This window comes from Pelodiscus sinensis, chromosome 5, assembly GCF_049634645.1.
Source record: "Pelodiscus sinensis isolate JC-2024 chromosome 5, ASM4963464v1, whole genome shotgun sequence".
Classification (NCBI taxonomy): domain Eukaryota; kingdom Metazoa; phylum Chordata; order Testudines; family Trionychidae; genus Pelodiscus; species Pelodiscus sinensis.
The window spans coordinates 48,903,928-48,923,484 of NC_134715.1; the positions used below are offsets into that span (position 1 = coordinate 48,903,928).

The 19,557-nt window shown below is 46.0% G+C and overlaps 1 long non-coding RNA gene across 1 annotated transcript in view; it reads left to right on the forward strand.

Moving 5' to 3' along the window:
• Nucleotides 1–19,557, forward strand: part of LOC142829430 (uncharacterized) — a 55,924-nt gene that overhangs the window by 27,136 nt on the left and 9,231 nt on the right. The window contains exon 2 of the long non-coding RNA XR_012903834.1: nt 9,395–9,483. This is a non-coding gene — a long non-coding RNA (uncharacterized LOC142829430). The remainder of the gene's footprint in view (nt 1–9,394; nt 9,484–19,557) is intronic.

Here is a 19,557-nt window from a genome sequence, read left to right on the forward strand (position 1 = left end):
AAAGCAGATCTTCTCTGGAGAATTCTGATATATTGTCAGTCTGAAAATACCTCTTCTCTCCACTATCTATAGCACTAAAGGTAGAGATCTATGTCTGGTCCAGGATGGTTAAACCTGTGGTCCATTTAGGGATTGCCTTTCTTTCCTTGTTCACGGGCACTAATAAGACCATCCTTCTTCTTGGGGCACCATTCTGTGCAGGGATGAAAAGCTGCATGTCCGCACTGCCATGGCTATATGCAACTATTTCTCTTCTCCTTAATCCCATGTTGGGTTAGGCAGTGCCAGGAGCAATTGGGTGTCCAGCAGAATCCTAGCAAAATCACCCCAAGAGGCTTAGCAGAAGGAACCAGAGTAGCAGTAATGAGCATGTACAGTGAGTGGGCAGCCCAACATTTGGATCTCTAAACATGTATCAGGAACCAGAACTTTAACTTTGGGAGGGTGACAGGGAACCCTGTTTGTGCCAGGCAGCAAATCTTCTCATGGAGGATTTTCCATGGGTGGAGGTGTGTGCAAAGGGCTTTGAGGGATATGAGTTTTGTGCCCTAGCTGAGCCCTCCCTAATAACCTTTGCTACCAAACCTGGGAGCAGGACAACAAGTGGGAGAGACCTGTGAACTTTCCTAGAAGCTGAAATTACTGATCTGTTGCTAGGATGCAGGGAGGAAGAGCTAAAAGATCTCATTTCAAGAAACTTGGTGGGAATTCCTGGAGCTATGGTAATCATAAAGTTTCCATTGGGATGATGGGCATCTCCATAGAAAGACTGACATTAGAGGATTTCCTCTTTTCGATTCTCCAGGAGTTGGAAATAGTCTGTAGTCCCGACTCTCTGTAGAGCCAGTAGTTGAGCTTCCAAATAAGGATGTGTAACACCTACTTGCTGTTTCCCATCTCCTAGAACTCTAGACTGAGCCTTAAGGCCTCGGACACCATTTCTCGGGGGGTATGTCTACACTACACTCCAAGTTCGAACTAGGGGGGTAATGTAGGCATACCGCACTTGCAAATGAAGCCCGGGATTTGAATTTCCCGGGCTTCATTTGCATAAGCGGGGAGCCGCCATTTTTAAAACCCCGCTGGTTCGAACCCCGTGCAGCGCGGCTACACGGGGCACGAACTAGGTAGGCTACATTACCCCGCTAGTTTGAACTAGCGGGGTAGTGTAGACATACCCAGAATGTTTAGAATCTAGGGTGCCTACATTACCCCGCTAGTTTGAACTAGCGGGGTAGTGTAGACATACCCAGAATGTTTAGAATCTAGGGTGGGGACAGAATGGGTTAGAAATGCAAGATAATTCCAAAAGGGAGCTGTTACGAGGTCCACAGGCCCACCCCGCCCCGGGCAGCCCCGCTGCCCCGATTGCCGTCCCGGACAGTCCCAATCTCCGTGACACGGCACCTGGTCACCCTCCCTTCGGTCGCCCAGACGATCCCTCGAGCGAGGAGGTGAGGGGGGTCCGGGCCCTCCCTCTCTCCAGACCCCAGACCAGGGCCCTAAGGCGGGGGAGACGCTCCTCTCTCCCCCAACCTGGCTGATGGGGCACGGAGCCACAATGCATCAGCCCTCGGGCTCCAGTACACCCGCCCTGGGCTGCTTCCTCACGACCTCGCTCATTCGCTCACCAGCTGGCTTGTCCTGCTGCCTCCTCATGCCTCTCAGTCCCTTCCTCTGGCGTCCTCCTCCTCGCCTTCCCCCTCTTCCTCTGACTCTGTTGGTTTTATACCTGGGAAGGGTGCCGCCCCCGCCCATCCAGAGCACCCGCACCTGTGTTCACCTCTGGCTCCAGCTTCTCCTCCCCGGCTGTTTCTATTCACCCCTGGCGTCTTCCTTGCCTCCAGCAGCAGTGGAGAATAGGGCTGGCTGGGGGCGTCTGCGGGGCCGCCCGCCCTGAGGCCGGTAGGGTGGCGTTCCTCCCCCGTTGCCCCTGCCGCCCTTAGCGCGGGGGTCCTTCTCCCGCGGTGCTCGGGACCGCGTTCGTGAAGCCGCCTGCTGGGCGGCGCATCCCGGCTACCCCGCCGACCGCGTCCTCGGAAGCGGCGGGAAAAGCCGCGGCGCTCCTTTCAGTCCCGCTGGGCGGGGCACCCTCAGTGTGGGGTTGCCTCATCCCGTCACCCCCCCCCCCGCTGCTCAGGGCCGTGCCGGCTAAACTGCCTGCCGAGCGGCGCGTCCCGGCTACCCCGCCGACCGCGTCCCCTGCGGCGGCAGGACAAGCCGCGGCGCTTCTTTCTGCCCCACTGGGGGGGGGGCACCTTTAGTGCGGGGTTGCCTCACCCCGTCACAGAAGCCTTTGCAGGGAGTGATATGCATAAGCAGTTTGATCAGCCAATGATGAGCCAAGGCTGGTCAGTACTCTCAGTGAGAGGGATAGCCTGACGTGAAGACAAAAACTGGCTTTACATAGGTTCAATACAAGTTGGACATCCCTGGTCCAGCACCATCGATATCTGACAGGTCCCACGCAAGAGAATTTGCTGGACAAGGGGGAATCCTCTGCCACTCACCCCTAAGCTCATTGACTGCTGCCAGCAGGCTTTTCCTATTCCCAGTGAAATCCCTCTTCACCCTCGTCCTCTTCTGCCCCAACCTGGCTGAGCTGCTCACCCAGCTGCTGGCAACTCCTTAAGCGGCCCAGGCTCTGGCTCTTGTGGTGGGGACCTAGCACCTCTTGCCATTGGCTGTCATGGGGCTCTGACACTGTGCTCCATCGGTCTGCCATGGCCCTCCAGTCCTTAGGCTCCTGGGCGGTCTGGTCCAGGAGCATCCATGGTCCTGCCAGACCACAGATGTTGCCAGACCAGAGAGTGCCCATTTTTGGAGGAGCAACCTATATTGAGCTTTGAGTTTGGGAGCTGAGAGAGACACAAATCAGCTAAGGGGAGTCTCTGATTAACTCCCATTCCACATAGAGGGAGTCTTTGAACTGCATGAGATGTAGTGCACTGGCCCGGCCTGTGGCTATCAATGACCAGAGTGGCAGAGATTTGACTCAGCTCTGGTTACTGAAGGTCAGCTGATGCTTCGCTAGGCTGTTTGTTCCATTGTCCTCCTTCACCAGAGATTTCAAAAAGAGGCTGGCTAGACATCCATCTTGAATAGTTTAGACCCAAAAAATATTGCATAGTGGTGGGAGTTCAATGAGATTACCCTTGTGGTCCCTTCTAACCTTTTGGTTCTATGATTTTATGAGAGCATCATAGCATTCCAGTTCAGGAAGCTAGAAGAGGACCTTGACACATCCAGAGGTGAAGACACAGTAAGGGGACCCCTTTTGTTTGAATTATCCAATGCTCCCAGGGCATTGGAACTTCTCTATGGCATCATTCTCTGAGCACCATCTGACTACCAAGAAGCCGGGAAGGGAACTGCATGCTGAAAAGAACTGAGAGTATTAGGTCAGAAATGTGTTGATTCGTTCATGTTTCGTTTTTGTTATTAACCTTAAACTTCTCCTTCCCCAGATCCTGTTTTCCTATTCCCAATGAAGTCCCTCTTTGTTAGATTGTTTCTTCTCTGCTGGGATTACATAGATATACTTGCCAGCATTAGTAGCATTTTAACTTGTTCCAAAGGGATCATAGCCACTGAAACAGCTCTTGCTGAGTAAGGGTGAGGTGAATTATTGTATGGTGAGATCCATTGTGACAAACTAAGAGTGACAGGAGCAATGGCACAGGAGCTAGCAAACAGACCTGAAAGCAGAGGGCTCTGAGTGAAAATTCTGTTGGAGGAGGTGAGTCCCTGTTCTCTAAGGGTATGTCTACACTACAAAGTTAATTCGAACTAACAGACGTTGGTTCGAATTAACTTTGATAGGCACTACACATGCAAACCGCTAGTTCGAACTTAATTCGAACTAGCGGTGCGCTTAGTTCAAATTAGGTAAACCTCATTGCACGAGGACTAACGCCTAGTTCGAATTAACTAGTTCGAATTAAGGGCTGTGTAGCCACTTAATTCAAACTAGTGGGAGGCTAGCCCTCCCCAGTTTCTCTGGTGGCCACTCTGGGCACCACCAGGGAAACTCTTCTGCCCCCCCTCCCAGCCCTGGAGCACTTAAAGGGGCACGGTCTGGCTACGGTGCCTGTGCCAGGTGCAAGCCTGCCAGCACCCAGCCAGCAGACCCTGCACCTGGCACAGCTTGAGCCAGCCACCCGCTACCACCCAGCCCTCCACCTCCTCCCGGGACCAGGCTGGTGGCTCCCGGGAGCCTGCCCAGGTCCGCAAGAGGCGGGCACCTGCCTGGTCTAGTGCAGACATCATGGACCTCATCCATGACCTCCGCACTAGGCACAGGAAAGTGGCCGTCTAGGGCAGGATAGCTGCCAGCCTGGCCACCCAGGAGCAGGTTGGCATGAAAATCAAGGTGGTCCAGTGAGACCCTCGACCCTGACCCCTGAGCTTAGAATGCCCGTACTGGGTCAGACCAAAGGTCCATCTAGCCCAGTAGCCTGTCTGCCGACAGCGGCCAACACTAGGTACCCTGGAGGGGATAGACTGAAGAAAATGACCAAGCCATTTGTCTCATGCCATCCATCTCCAGTCTTTCACAAACAGAGGGCAGGGACACCATTACTACCCTCTGGCTAATAGCACTCCATGGACCCAACCTCCATGACTTTATCTCACTTCTCTTTAAACTCTGTTCTAGTTCTAGCCTTCACAGACTCCTGCAGCAAGGAGTTCCACAGGTTGACTATGTGCTTGTGAAGAACTTTCTGTTGTTAGTTTGAAGCCTGCTACCCATTCATTTCATTTGGTGTCCTCTAGTCCTTCTATTACGGGAACTAATGAAGAACTTTTCTTTAAGCACCCTCTCCACACCACTCATGCTTTTATAGACCTCTGTCATATCCCCCCTCAGTCTCCTCTTTTCTAAGCTGAAAAGTCCCAGTCTCTTTAGCCTCTCTTCATATGGGACCTGTTCCAAACCCCTGATCATTTTAGTTGCCCTCCCCTCTCCCACCCTCTCTCTTCCCTTCTCCCACCTTTTTTCCCAGTCTCCCTGAGTTTTGTTCAATAAAGAGAGTTTTTATTTTTGAACACACGTGTCCTTTATTTTGTACATCAGGAAGGGGGGCTAGGGAGGGGTAAGTGGAAGGAGGTGAGGGAGGAATGGGGTACGAGCCTCTGATGGGGAGGACTGGGCTGGCTCTGCGGGCTCCTCAGGTGGAAACTCTCCTGAAGCCCCTCGATTGACCCCCCCCTCCAGATGGCAGCCTGCAGCAAGTGCAGCCGGGCTGATGGCCGAGTGCTGTGATGTGCCGAGTGTGGGCACTCCGGGCACTCCAAGCCAGGACTGCTTTGCAAGCGGGGAACCCCTGAGAACTGTCTGTCCGGGGTGGGGGTCGGGTCCCTTTAAGCACAGCCCTCGGCTAGCCTGAGACAGCAGCTCCACACTCTAAGTCCTAACCTGATGACCTGCTGGCACTGCTTCCGGCCATCCTTAACCTCTGTTCAGGGTCCACTCTGTGTGGACATGCTAGTTCGAATTAGCAAAATGCTAATTCGAACTAGTTTTTAAGTCTAGATGTGCTAATTCGAATTAGCTTAGTTCGAATTAACTAATTCGAACTAAGTTAGTTCGAATTAGTGCTGTAGTGTAGACATACCCTAAGGGTGCATCTTGACAACGCCCTTACCTTGAAATAAGTTACGTGATTTTATTTCAAAATACCTTATTTTGAAATTTGGTGCTGACTACACAGCACCAAATTTCATAATAAAGCACTATTCCAAAATGCCCCTTATCCCTTGTGCATTGAGGTTTACACGGACCTTGGCATAGCTCTTAAGACGTGGAATAACAATTTCAGGATACCTCCAGTATCCCAAAATAGCTCCGCAGTGTAGACGTAGCCAAAGGGGTATGTGTGTATGTCTTTGTGGTTTTAGTGGAGGGTTCTTTTCAGTTTCCAGAGACTGGTAGGGACAGTGTCCTGTAAGGGGAATACAAACAAATAAGAGGAAAGAAGGTGGACACCTTTATGGATATGCACAGAATGTAGGTTTAGATAGAACTGTTATAAAAAAAAGGGATGTCTGCCCAGAATGGGACAACTGAGCTCCCTCTGGGAAACTCCAGCAGGAATTATCTGTCTATTGATGATCAAGTCATAAGAGACCCATCAGATCCTAACACTATTGTCAAGGATATGAATTTAAGTATATTTGTAACTGGTGCATAGGTCTGTATAGGATTTGTATATGCTTGGGTAATCATGAATGTAATTTTAATAAAACTTATAAACTAGACTAGGCTTTGTAATGGTGGATATTTACAGGGTCACAACCTTTGGTTTCTATGTTTTTCTAGAGACTCTAAATTTGAAGCAAGTAACAGAGATGATTTTCATTCTGTTAAGCTTGAAACTGTAGCTGCTAGAACTGAACCCATGATGCTGTCACATCACATTACAAAATTTACTTATAAGAAAAGACTTCAAATACAAGGAGGAACTAGAAATGCTGGTGCAGGAAAAGAGTTTCTCCCACAGACACAGCCACCACCTCTTACAGAGTTCATTTTATTTTGCCAACAGAAGAGAGCTCTCCTCAGCACAAAATATCTTCACCTGATACACCACAGTGACTTATCTCCCTTCCCCGCTTTGTGCTCCCCCTGTTGGCTTGATAATTTTGTTTATCTGATATATAAGTACATTCTCATTGCCTTCCGAAGTACTTTGGAAGTAACTGCCTAATGGAGAAATCAACTTCCCTTGTTTAGGGTGGGCTACCCCTTGTTTGACTGGCAAACACACTTTAAGAATTATCATTTCAGTTTATGCCATTGTTTGCACCTACATTATACAATATTATTAATATCCGGTGAGTTATGAACTTTCCAAAAATGTATTATTTATATCTTTTAGATACAGATTATAACAATAGTGATTTGCGGTATATTGTGTTCCTCTAGCTAGTTCAAATTTACTGTTAGTTATCAGGGCACTCTTGATCCTCTTGCCCTTGGGCTCCTCTTAATACCACAGTATCAAGAGCTTTCTCTTGAGTTATTTCTGACTTAATCCCCTTGTAAAAACCACCATTAAAAATCACACTAACCATTTCTAAAAGATATATAAAGCAAGAAGGAAAATAGCCAAATATTTTAAAGCATAAGAAATTAAGTAAGGTTTTCTTTTAACCAGTGCCCTTATTACCTTCCCCTACAGCTGTCTAACATTTCAAAGGGGGATATGTTTGCTTTGACAGTCAATATTAACTTCTTTTTATTTTAAGAGAAAGTCAGTTTAGATATTTATGAGCTGTTACTCAAATTCTATTTGATTTTGTATTAAACTAAACAAAACAAACTTAACTCACACAGTAGGGAAAGAAAAGAAAAGCATAATAGAAAGTACAACTTTTGTCAAATATATTCTTTTGCTTGGATCATGGTTGGTGGGAAATTACAGGCACAGCACAAGGTCCTATCAGCCACAACAAACTTTTAGTGGCTTTGGAATATTAAAGTTACTACTTCCACCTTTCCTTTGTCTTTACAGGCACCTAGAAGTGTTGCAAAATGTACATTTATCTGTGCTGGCTAAGCCAGATTCTTGAAGAAAAAGACAAAAATTGAAAAGAGGAGGAATAAGGTGGAGGGAGGAAGGGGATAATAGCATGAATCTGGTAGAAGTCATGATTAGAACTGTGTGAATCCTTTCATAGCAATTCCAGATGACACTAAATCCTTGTCAGCACAGGCATATTTTGTCACCAAAAAATTGCCTTTTGAGCGTGCACATTACAACGTGACAAATATCATGACATATGGTCACTTTTGGTGACAAAAACTTCCAGCCCCACGAGGGACTTATCATGCAGTGTGTACTAGGTAGGGTTTTGGTTGAGTTTATTGGTCTCAGCATGTATCCCACAGTGCCCCTTTTAGCCACTCTGGACATCACCTTGAACTCAGCTGCCTTTCAGCCAGGTAATGTTTATAGGTAAAGAGATGCTCCCATCCCATCTCCAGACACTAGGAAATTTAAATCCATTCCCTGTGTCTGTGGCACATTATGTAGTGGTTCTCATGGCATCTCCTCAGGGAAATAGGGGTGGTGGCTATCATTTCAAAATCTCTCCTGCTTGGAACAATGTATAGCTTTTGGATCTAACTGGTGTTTGGTATGAAGAAACAGTGTAGTCAAGATGCAAGTGAGCCATAGGACCTGAAACACTTAAAGTTGCATTTCTCGAGCCCTCTGAGAAAGGATATGAGCAATACACCCCACAATGCAGAGCCATGATCAAGGAACTCCGGCAGAACTACCAGAAAGCAAATGAGGCAAACAGCCTGTCTAGTACTGCACCCAGAAATGCTCATTGTTTTTAAAGAACTGGATGAAATCCTGGATGGGAATCTCACAATCAAACCTCACAATACTATAGATAGCTCTCAGAGAACAGAGCCAGAAATACTTGTCCCAGATACACAGACTAAAGCTGATCAGGAGATTGAAGAGGGCCAGGAGGTGAGGTTCAATCCAATGACAACCTGTGTGCCCGGCAATAAGGAACTGTTCTCAAGTAAAGATATTTGCGACGATGCTTAGCAACTCATTGTGGAAGAGATACCGCATATTGAGGCAATGGAAGGGATGCAGGATACATTGTTGTGCAGGCAGGTGGAGTTGGGGCCTGAGCAGGTGGAAGCCATGCAGGCGGTATGGTAGTGGTGCTGGAGTGAGTGGTTGCTGTGCAGGCCTGGTGGAGTGGGGAGCTAAGTAGGCAGCAGCTATTCAGGGCGGCAAATTGCTCTATACAGTCATGGAGGAGGGGGTAGCAGTACTGGACAACCAGAGGCTGTATTTCTGTGAGCTGCCTAGAACTCCATGGGTCTGCATTATGGCCTAACACAACATCGATGCATGCACAGATAAGAAGACAGTCTTCCTGAGAAATAGTATTGATTATTTGCTTTATGTTCTTACTAATTTTGTCATGGAGATTCCATAGCAGGGCTGCTTTTTCCCTATCCCCATGGTACGACACTTTCCCAAACCGCACAATTTGGCTGCATAAGGACCAGGGAGCCCTCCAAAAGTGCAGCATAGGTTTGTTTGTTAACCTTCAGCAAGGATAAGTTAACAAGAGTGATTGCAGCCTGTGGACAAGTTTAGGATTATCAAAAATAATTTTCTTGTACAAAAGCTGCACAAATGCGATCTGTATTTTCTTGGGGAGTCATAAGCAACCCCATTTTCCCACCACCACATTTAAAACTCATCATGATCACAGTGTCTGCAGAGATCTGTGTTCACTTGCAGGCTAATCCAAAAAGAAGAGTGATTTTTTTCAGGGGCATGCTTGCTAGTGAAATACAACAATCTTGATCATGATAAGTAGAGTCACTCTATGTTAATGGTTACTTTTGCAGACCATATCTTGAGAACTCAGCCGATCTATCCACCAGCAGACGGACTACAGCAACTGAGGAAAAAGAAGCCAAAGATGCACAATGACCAGGTGAAGGATTTGCTGTGTCACTCAACAAGTCAGTCAGGGTGTGTCTAGAGTACAGGATTTTTTCAAAAAAAGGCAACTTCCCCTGCGTCTAGACTGCTGCCGCGTTCTTTTGAAAGTAAATCGAAAGAATGTGGCAGTTTTTTCGACCGTGGAGAGCCTCGTTTTACAAGCAATTATGCCTTTTTTTGAAAGTGCTCTTTCGAAAGAGGCTTGTAGTCTAGACATAGCCTCAGAGAAAAAAAGACCAACAAAGAGAGCAGTGACAAGCTACGGAGAGGGAGCATAGAGAGCAGAGATAGGGACAAGGAGAAGAGAGAGCAGAGACAAAATGCAGAAAACTAAGGACTAGAAGAAATTAAAATCTATAGTTGGGGGCAGTAAATTATATCTGGGAAATGGTGTCTCTGGAGGTGTATTTAGAATTATGTAATAAAAGAAAACAAAAGAAAGAATCACCCTACATAAGAAATTAAGTTTGTGTGTTTAGATATGGTAAATTTAGTCACCATTGCTTAATATATAGTGACAGACCTAAAGATGAAAAATGGATAGAAAAAGAGCCTTTTGGATGCCTGCAGTTCAGAAGTCCAAAAGAATTTCTAATTTGAAAACCATAATGGTACCTGAATAATGTTAGCATTAGACTAGATAAAGGTTGTACAGAATATGACATCTATTATATTTTTAGATTCATTATCAGATATACTGGTTATTAAAAGGGGTGCCTGTGACGGGGTGGTGGGGATCGTGAGTCCCAACCCCGCGCCCCACACTGGGGCACCACGGGGGACAGGTGCTGAAACGCCTGAGCGGCTCTGCCGTGCTTATTCGGCAGCGGCTGCCGATGTAGGCAGGGGCCGGGCGGTGGGGATCGCAAGCCCCAACCCTATGCCCCACGCCAGGGGCGCCGCGGGACATTGCCGCAGGGAAGTCCGAGCGGCTCTAACACGCCAGCCCAGGGACGGTGGTCGGTGCAGGCGCAGGAGCCTTCGCCTGGAGGGGCCGCCCACGCACGCGCCCAGCCCCTCTTGCAGGGGGCATGCGCCGGCGTCCCTGAGGAGGAGCGCGGGGTTTAAAGGCCTGGACTCAAAGGGGGGAGAGGAGGGAGCTCCGGGGAGACGGGGCGAGGACGATTGCTCCGGACGACGGCGGGGTGGAAGGACCGACGGCGGACCCAGGACGGGCAACCGACTGTCCCGCAACCTGAGTGGGTGAGTCAACCCCGAAAACACCGCTGAACCAAACTGAGACATACAGACCCGAAAGGGTCGGAGGAAGCAGCCCAGGACGGGGTCAGAAACCCCAGGGACCAGTGTGTTGCGGCCATAGCCCCCTCCCCCCCGGTTGGACAGCGCGTCTCAGATGCACTCCCTTAGGGTCCTGGGCTGGGACCTGGAGAGGGGGTGGGCCCAGGTCCCCCTCCGCCCCAGTCGGATACCGGGGAACCATCCAAGAGACAAATCAGCGAAGGATAACGACCCCTCTTCCCGAGGTAGGGGCCGGGACCGTTACAGTGCCTTAGTAAGCAAATGATCTAATAAATAATTTATTGTTTTTGATAACAGAATTAGTATGTTCAGGTGTGAAAACTGTTCAAGCATGGATTCCAGCACATGTTGGATACCTGGTAATGAAATAATCTAATATTCCTGTTTGCACAAAGGAATCTATATCAATTTCTTTATGCATTAAAGTTTGATTTAAAAAGGACTTAATGTGAAATGGCAAAAATGGTGGATCAGGAAGAAAAAGAGGAAGAAGGTTTCCTGAGGTATGCCCCATATTAGAAGATATTGCATTAGTCCAAAGCTATGAAGGGATCAGAGAAGTATTCATGTTTAGACTATTAACTGGGCACTTGTACATTGAACAGCAATGCATAGTTACTGAATAGATGCAAACATGCCTTAAAGAAATAGAAAATCATCAGAAGACATGCAGACAATGTTCCCAGGAAAGAAAAGCTCTTTCTGAAGAGTTTGGATCTTTTAAGGGGACTGATTATATGTGGAGTTTAGTGAGAGCACTGGGCAAGCTGGATAAGAATAAAAAAGCTGTTATGTTGTTGTTATTTTTAAGAAGGTAGAATAGGTAGGAGAGTTCAGAGGCAAGAGTATACCATTAATAAAATAGGAGTTGGCTGTATCTAAACTTATCGGTAAGTTTGCTTCATTGTAAAGCAGAAGATGATGATGACCCAGGGATGCACAGCTAACTGGTTCACTCAGGAAAAACATGAGATGAGAGCTAACATGAGATGAGAGCTGCCAGAGGCAGATGGTGATTCCTGAGAAAGAGCTGATGAGAAAAAAAAAGAAAGGTTCGCTGCCTGGCATCCACAAACCAGAGAGCTGGGGCAGAAGAGGGGTGATGATAAGAGGAGTACCAGATGGAGATGTTTGTGGGGTCTCAGCCACAGGGACAGATCCAATGGCCAAAAAGGGATGAATGAAGGAGCAGAAAAGGGACTTTTCTTGTGATGTCTGACTGCCAGAGAGCCAGGCCTCAGAGGAACCAAGAGAAGGTCAGGGGTATGAGGGATGCTTCCAGAAGAAGGACTGTGGCGTTCCTGCATTCTCAGAAGGAAGGGCTGTGATGGCTGTCCTAGCAGAGTGACAAAGCAGGACTGACAAAGAATCTATGCTGAGAAAAAAACTGGATTTTAAAGACTACATGTTCTGGGGAGTGATATGGATAATGATTGGGGAATTTGGAAATGTAGTCTTTTCCAGTCTGTTTAGTTAATTAACCATGGATTAGGCAATACATTCACGTGGAATTAGTGTGGGCTCAAAAGAGAAAATGAGACAAGAAACCACATACTGGACTCCCCTGAAGTCACACATTTTGCATACCAATATTTTTCATAACTTCTATATCTATAAACAATTTTATATAACAGACTGAGTTGGACTTCTGTTACTTTGGGCACTTTAGGCTGTGTATACTTGGAACTAGGAGTGGGGTTCTCAGCTTGAGTCGACATTCTCATGTTAACGTTCATTGAGCGAGCCAGTTAAAAAGAATAATGTATTGTAGTAGCACAAGCAGTGGCAAGTGGCAGTACAAACTAGCTGTCTCAAGCACACACCAGCCCAGACCTGATGGGCACATAACAGAGACAGGTGTCAGAGGGGTAGCTGTGTTAGTCTGAATCTGCAAGAGCGGCAAGGAGTCCTGTGGCACCTTATAGACTAACCGAAGTGTTGGAGCATAAGCTTTCGTGGGCAAAGACCCACTTCGTCAGATGCACGATGTGCAGGACATGCATCTGACAAAGTGGGTCTTTGCCCACGAAAGCTTAAGCTCCAACACTTCGGTTAGTCTATAAGGTGCCACAGGACTCCTCGCCACTATAACAGAGACAGCTAGCCATTGCCATCACTTGCCATTGCCTGTGCTATCTATAGCTATGCTACTGGCTTTAGTAAGCTATCTCAATGAAAGCTGGGGTAAGTATGCTTAATAAATCTGGGACTCACTCCACTAGCTCCAAGTGTAAATGTAGCCTTTGAATATAGGAATCTGTATAGCATTATGTTTAGATGGTTTTCATGTCTCCCTTAGTCACTGTTTGACAAATCCATATTTAGTTATTTTAATCATTTGACACAATTCTATCCCTTCCAGAGCCTTAATTATTTTTGTTGATCTTCTCTTTGACCCCCTATGATATACTGACATATTCTGGAAGTTAAGCCATTCTTTTTAACAAAGGACTGAAAATAAATAGAGATAACAGTTCTAAATGTACACATGAAAATTAATGGAGAGGGACACTTCTCAGAAAATGACAGTGAATGGTGCCATATGGCCTGAAGTATGTATTTCTATCTCCTGATTTTAAGAGTAGCTTCAAGCTTGCCCATATTTGTTTCCAAACAACTGTATGTATGATAATCACTTGCACATGTGATTTGTACAATACCAGTTGTGTGTTCAAAGGATAAAATGTATTCATACAAACTCTATTTTCATTCAGAAATGGGGTATGCAATTTATTACAAAGTTTAGCATTCTCAAAGAGACTATATTTTGAATGTATCCCCTGTAAATAATTTAAAGCAAAATTAAGAGCTACTTTAGGCATTGATTATGGAAAATATATCTATGATGGCCTTATATGATATTTTTAGTTCTATTTCCATATATATAGAAATATGATGAAAAGATGATGTTACCATAACTAAAATAACAAACCATGATTTGACAAAAGAGTTAACAAGTTTAAGATTACATTGACCATAAAAATGCTGTTTAAATAGGTACCTGTTGTACTCTCTAGAGTGATGAGTGATGTTTAGAAAAGCTCAAGCTAGCGACAGAAAGTTAATAACATTCATTTAAAAAATATGAAGAGGTTTTTCTCACATTATATATTAGTGTTAAAATTATGGTCACTTGAATAAATTATTTCTTTTCTCATTTACACAGAAATTTCTTGCAAAAATGGTACATTCCCATTATGAGACAGAAATAAATTCAGATGACAGCTGTAACAATTGTGGGGGTCATTTAATAACAAATCAATTAATGAAAAATAACTCTCCAGTGTCGACATGCCCTTAAAATTTTACACAATTGAGTTTTATATGGCTAGAAGCCCACAGTGACTGTAGATTACCTAAATTGCCTTTGGGTAGGGTTTTTAAAACCTGCACTCTCTTGAGGATTTTTTATTGAAGTTGGGGTTAGATTCTTGGGAAGGGAAATCCCTTTGTCCCAGAGGTTGAGAGAGAGAAGGGGTCTGGAAATAAATCTCTCCCCCCTGTGAGCCCTTCAAATATATTCATTAACAATTTCTGCAGCTTCCAAAACTGTAGAAGGTCGGTGTTTTTGTCACAAATGGCTGCCTTTTTATCTGTAACTGCCCACAGCAATTGATCCTACGTCATTAAATCAAACAGATCTCATAATCAACCTCAGCCTCCACCCCATTATCAATTTTCTCATAAAATTACACGTTTTATGTATATATTCAACATGAGTGATATGGTGAAACATTTGTAGATTTCTATACTTCAGTTGATAGAATCAGGGTAATCTTAAACCTTTCGGTATATATTTTTTTTCAGTTTCATATGCAGCATAACATCACCCTTCTCTCTTTCCTTAAAAATCTTGTCTCACCTTCCTAGTTTATTTGGTCAAGAAGATAGGCATCTACTTATCCTGTGGGATCTTTTGGATACTACACAGTCTCCCAAAGATAGGCACAATTTTTCGGAATAGCTTGTCTCTTTATATATTGGGCATGCTTTCTCCCACTCCTTTTTACACTCTGACTTAGTAGCATTCCTTTTGCTACTCCAGTATATACTCCAGTATCCAGTGTGAGAGCACCTTTCTCACCATTTTTGTTGTTGTTGTTGTTCCACGCATCTTTGCTGGGCTTTCTCTCAGTCTCTTTGGTCTCCTTTAACTGCGGCTCCACCATCACACTCTGGTTCCTGGTTATCTGGTACTTCAATTGAACCAGTTTCACTGCAACTGCATGGGCAGCTGGAATAAGAGGAAAGGGGAGGCAATGTTTTCCCTAGGTCTTAGTGCTCAACCTGTCCCTTTTTTCTATCTCTATTCTGACCATTCCTGAAGGCTCCCACAGCAGACTGTTGCTGCTTGTAGACTGGTAACTCTTCCCCCGAAGTGGATCTGTCAACTTAAAAGTGAAAAGCCTTCCAGACCTATTAATATAACATTGAACCTATGAAAGAGCCTCTAAGTGGGAATGAAGCCATTTAATGTGCATGTGTAAACCCTGAATTTGTTAACAAAACATTACTAGGTCTACAAGACCTTAGTTTAAAATTGGCTTTAAATATTTCATTAGTTTGTTTTTATGAAGAGCTGTTTGTTGGGGCTTTGGCCTAATCAATATGTTCTGACAGTGAAGCAGAATAGAGCAAGGGATAGAATAGCACCATGTAGGTCAGAATAGCACCATGGTCAGCAGCACTTAGGCCATTCACTTGAAAGGTAAGAAACTGTAGCCAGACAGGAACCCCCCCTGCAACATCCATCTTGCTTGCCCCTCTGAGGTGCCTGGAGCATACAAGGCATAGAAAACAATAAAATCAGTATAGTCTTTGAAGCCATGACAGAAGGCCCGGATATGCTGGCCGCTCTGACCCTGGATGGCTGTAAACAGAGATACGCCATTGACCTGCAAGAGGCTGCGAGAATTGCCTTGGCTGGCACCTATATTGATACGAACACACAGCCGTCCTCGGGGGAGAGGAAGGGGAGAATCGCCCACTACTCAAAGAATGTCCAGAACTCCCAATTTAGTTCTCTCTCTTACAAGTGTAAATTAAGTTCACAGCTCCCTTGTAAGAACTGGCATCAATCACAAAGACAAACCAGCACAATTTGGCATCTTAGATAAAAAAAGAGGATATGTGCCCCTACAGGTATAAAGATGGGTCCAGCAGCACACTCACTCTGAGCGTCAATCTACCATCTACCTGCTGGTCGGGTTAGGTGATTGCCTCCCGAGGTCCACATGGGGATGCTCAGCCTCATATTCGTCTTTCCCAGGGAATTGAGGGACCGATCCTGGCCTGACACACTGGAATCGAGGGACGCAGAAGGGGGAAAAAATTGTACCTGTATGTGTCCTTTTGTTTTAGTGCATGCATAGAATAGAGCTCTTTAAAGATTAAGCTGTCACTTGGTACCATTATTTTCTATCTTCCTTTTTCCTTTGTAACCATTTTAGATCTGTATTTGCTAGCACTTAAGAATTAGAACAATAGCCACTGTAACCACATGCTTTAGAAACCTCTTTAATAAACCTGTAACTGTTTAAGCTTTAACCTGACTCCTCCAGTTGCTGTAACAGAGCCAAACACAATTAAAAGAACTCCAGTCAGTCATAGGGGCAGACGCAGTGAGAGCTGGGCATTTGGGTTTTGTCACCTCCATGACAAAACTCTCCATGGGTTTTGTCGCCTTGGGGTTCCGACAGTTCTCCAATAGGCTGCCCACTGCAAAGGCACCCTGGTCCTACCAGTTGAAGACTCGGGTGTATAACATACACACACCACGCACTGCCCTGACCATCGGCTGATAGAAACCAAGTTTCAAATCCCTTCTCAGCAAGCTTAAAGGGGGATTTGATCCCCAAGCTAAAACATGCTAAGCACATATTCCAGATTGCTAAACTCCACAAGGATGCTGCCTAGCCTTGTGACCCCCTCATGAGTATGGAATTAAAGTGGAACAACTGCAGCAGAACAGAATGAGGCAGCAAACACCAGGCCCACCTCAGGGAGACCACATCTGAGTCCAGCAGCCTGATGTTCACTTCATATACAACTGCTCAAGTCCCTTTTCAGGAAACTGAGAGAGGAATTAAATGTGTATCACCCACACATCTGGGTAAGCACCCAGACCACTGACCTACAAAAGGATTCAGCAATTAGACTTTGCCTAATTGCTACTTAATAACAATGACACAACTTTAAGATGCTAAAAGGCACAATCCACCTTAGTCTCTCTCTTAGATCCCTTACTGGGACTCACACATGAGAGAATACAGACCCCTATTCAAATCCTTTCTCCTCAGGTAGGAAGAAGGAAATTGAACCAGTGTCTATCCTGCCAAGGTGCCAGCCTCTGCTTGTGATCCCTGGCCAGGTTTGGAATTAGGTACCAAATCATTTCTCATGAGGTACCTTTGAATGCCCTACCAAACAACGGAGGCCATAGGAGGAAGGAGGCTTAGGCCTACCATTATCTTTAGCTTACTAGTAGGGGCCTCATCTGTGCCTTCAGGGAGGAGGGAGCAGCTCCTATTTCAGCATGAAAAGCCATTACAAAGGCAGGATATGTTAGAGATATATAAACCATTGGAGAAGTGATTTTATCAGTAATAGGGATGTGTTACTGAGAATTGCCCTCGAGATGACTGAGGTCCTCATTGGGCACTGACAGCTGGAACTTGTTGGTCATAGAGTCCGCCTCAGAGATTAAGTTCCTGCATACTGAACACTGAAGACTTAGGTCAGGAGGAGATGTTACTCAGTCACAGACAAGTGGCAGCCTTGTGGTCATCCTTGAGAGGTCATCAAGTCCAGTCCCCTGTCCTCATGGCAGGACTAAGAACTGTTTATGTCATCCCTGATAGACATCTGTTTAACCCCGTGGTCCCTAACACAGTGCCCGCGGGCACCATGGCGCCCGCGGGGGCATTTGCATGCGCCCGCCAGGTGCTCGGGGCTGGCCTGGCCCCGGGCACATGGCGCGGCGCTTGCAGGGAGCGTTGGCTCCGGGCGCGCGGTGCTTGCGGGGGGGGGAAGCGCCGGCCCCAGGCGCACGGTGCTTGCAGGGGGGAAGAGCGCCGGCCCCGGGCGTGCGGCGCTTGCAGGCAGGAGGAGCGCCGGCCCCGGGCGCGCGGCGCTTGCAGGGGGGCCACCGGTCCCGGGCGCGTGGCTATGGGGGGGCCCCGGCCCTGGGTGCGTGGCTATGGGGGGGGGCCGCCCCTGGTCAAGCGGTTATGGGGGGGGCCGCCCTCGGGCATGCGGCTATGGGGGGGTGCTCCTGGGTGCGCAAGTGTCCCCGCCTCCTGGCGCCCGGTGGGTGAACGGCCACACCCCCTGGCGCCCGACAACCACAAAAGGTTGGGGACCACTGGTCTAACCTGCTCTTAAATATCTCCAGAGATGGAGATTCCACAACCTCCGTAGGCAATCAGGGGCAAATGTACTGCTCAGGGCACAGACGTTGTTCAGAGGTAGACCAGCTCTAGATCTAGACTAGTTGCCTAGTTTTATAACATGCTACAATAAAAAAGCTCTAGCAAAGACATTACAAACTGAAATCTCATACAGACAATGACTTGTTCATAGTGTTCTTTCTTCTGAAATGTAAATACAACATTTATATTGCAATTGATTTATTTTATAATAAGGAGAATGTAAGCAATTTTTCAGTAACGGGGTGTGGTGACAATTTTGTCTTTTTATATCTGATTTAGTAAGCAAGCTGTTTTTAAGTGAGGTGAAATGGAGTACATAAGGCAAATCAGCCTCCTGAAAGAGACACAGCAGTTTTGAAAGGTTGAGAACCACAGCACCATTTTGGTGATTCACAGAGTGGAGCCAGAGACCTGTGCAGCTTCAGAAAATAGCTGGAATTCTGAAAGGGGAAGGAGAAGTCTCTACATAGCTCCTTCCTCAGGGACCTGGAGAATGTGAGGATTTGATGCAATTGTTGCAAAGCTAATATGTATGCCATGTGGGTGTATTATCATTCATCATTACATTTAAGATTACAGGGCAGATTGAATCAAATGAAAGCACGTGGTACTTCTCTTATACCTTACTCTTTCAGCTGTTTTCATAGTCAGATATACATCAGCACATTCATCTAGACTTTGTTGCACTTTTGGGATACCAGAAGTATCCCAAAATAGCAACGACGCGTCATTAAAAGTACCTACTTTTCCCCCAAATAGTGGGCATGCTATTCAGGTGTCCCTGTAACCCTCATCCCATGAGGGCTAAGGGATTTGTCAGAATATTGTCTTATTTTCAAAACTGGCATTGTCTAGACAGCGCCAAATTTCAAAATAATCTCTTTCAATTTAGACTTGGAAAAAGCTACGCAATTTGCATAGCGCAAATCGTGTAACTTATTCTGACAGAACGGTGCTGTCTAGATGCACCCTTCCATTCAGTTTAGAATTTGAAGGTTTTCATGACAACTAAAAGGGCTTCAGATTTTGAGTAAAATCCTGGCCCCATTGAAGTCAATGGCAAAACTTCAATTTATTAATGAGTCCAGAATTTCACCCTTCATTTTTTTTAAAGAAAGTTTAAATTCTGAGGCAAGAGATGTTATTATCCAGGGAAACATGCTAGTTTGGAAAGGCCATGAGTTGACTCAACCTGATATTGGAATAAAGTTACTGGAATAGATTTTCTAATACCTCTTGCTCGGGACCATTCAGATCTTAAGGGTGCCAAACCAGGGAGGTCCAAACTGTATTCACTTTTTATGGTTGGTTGTCTCAATAACCCAATACTAATTCCTGCATTAATTGGGTGGACCAATATTTAGAAGCAAGTTTAG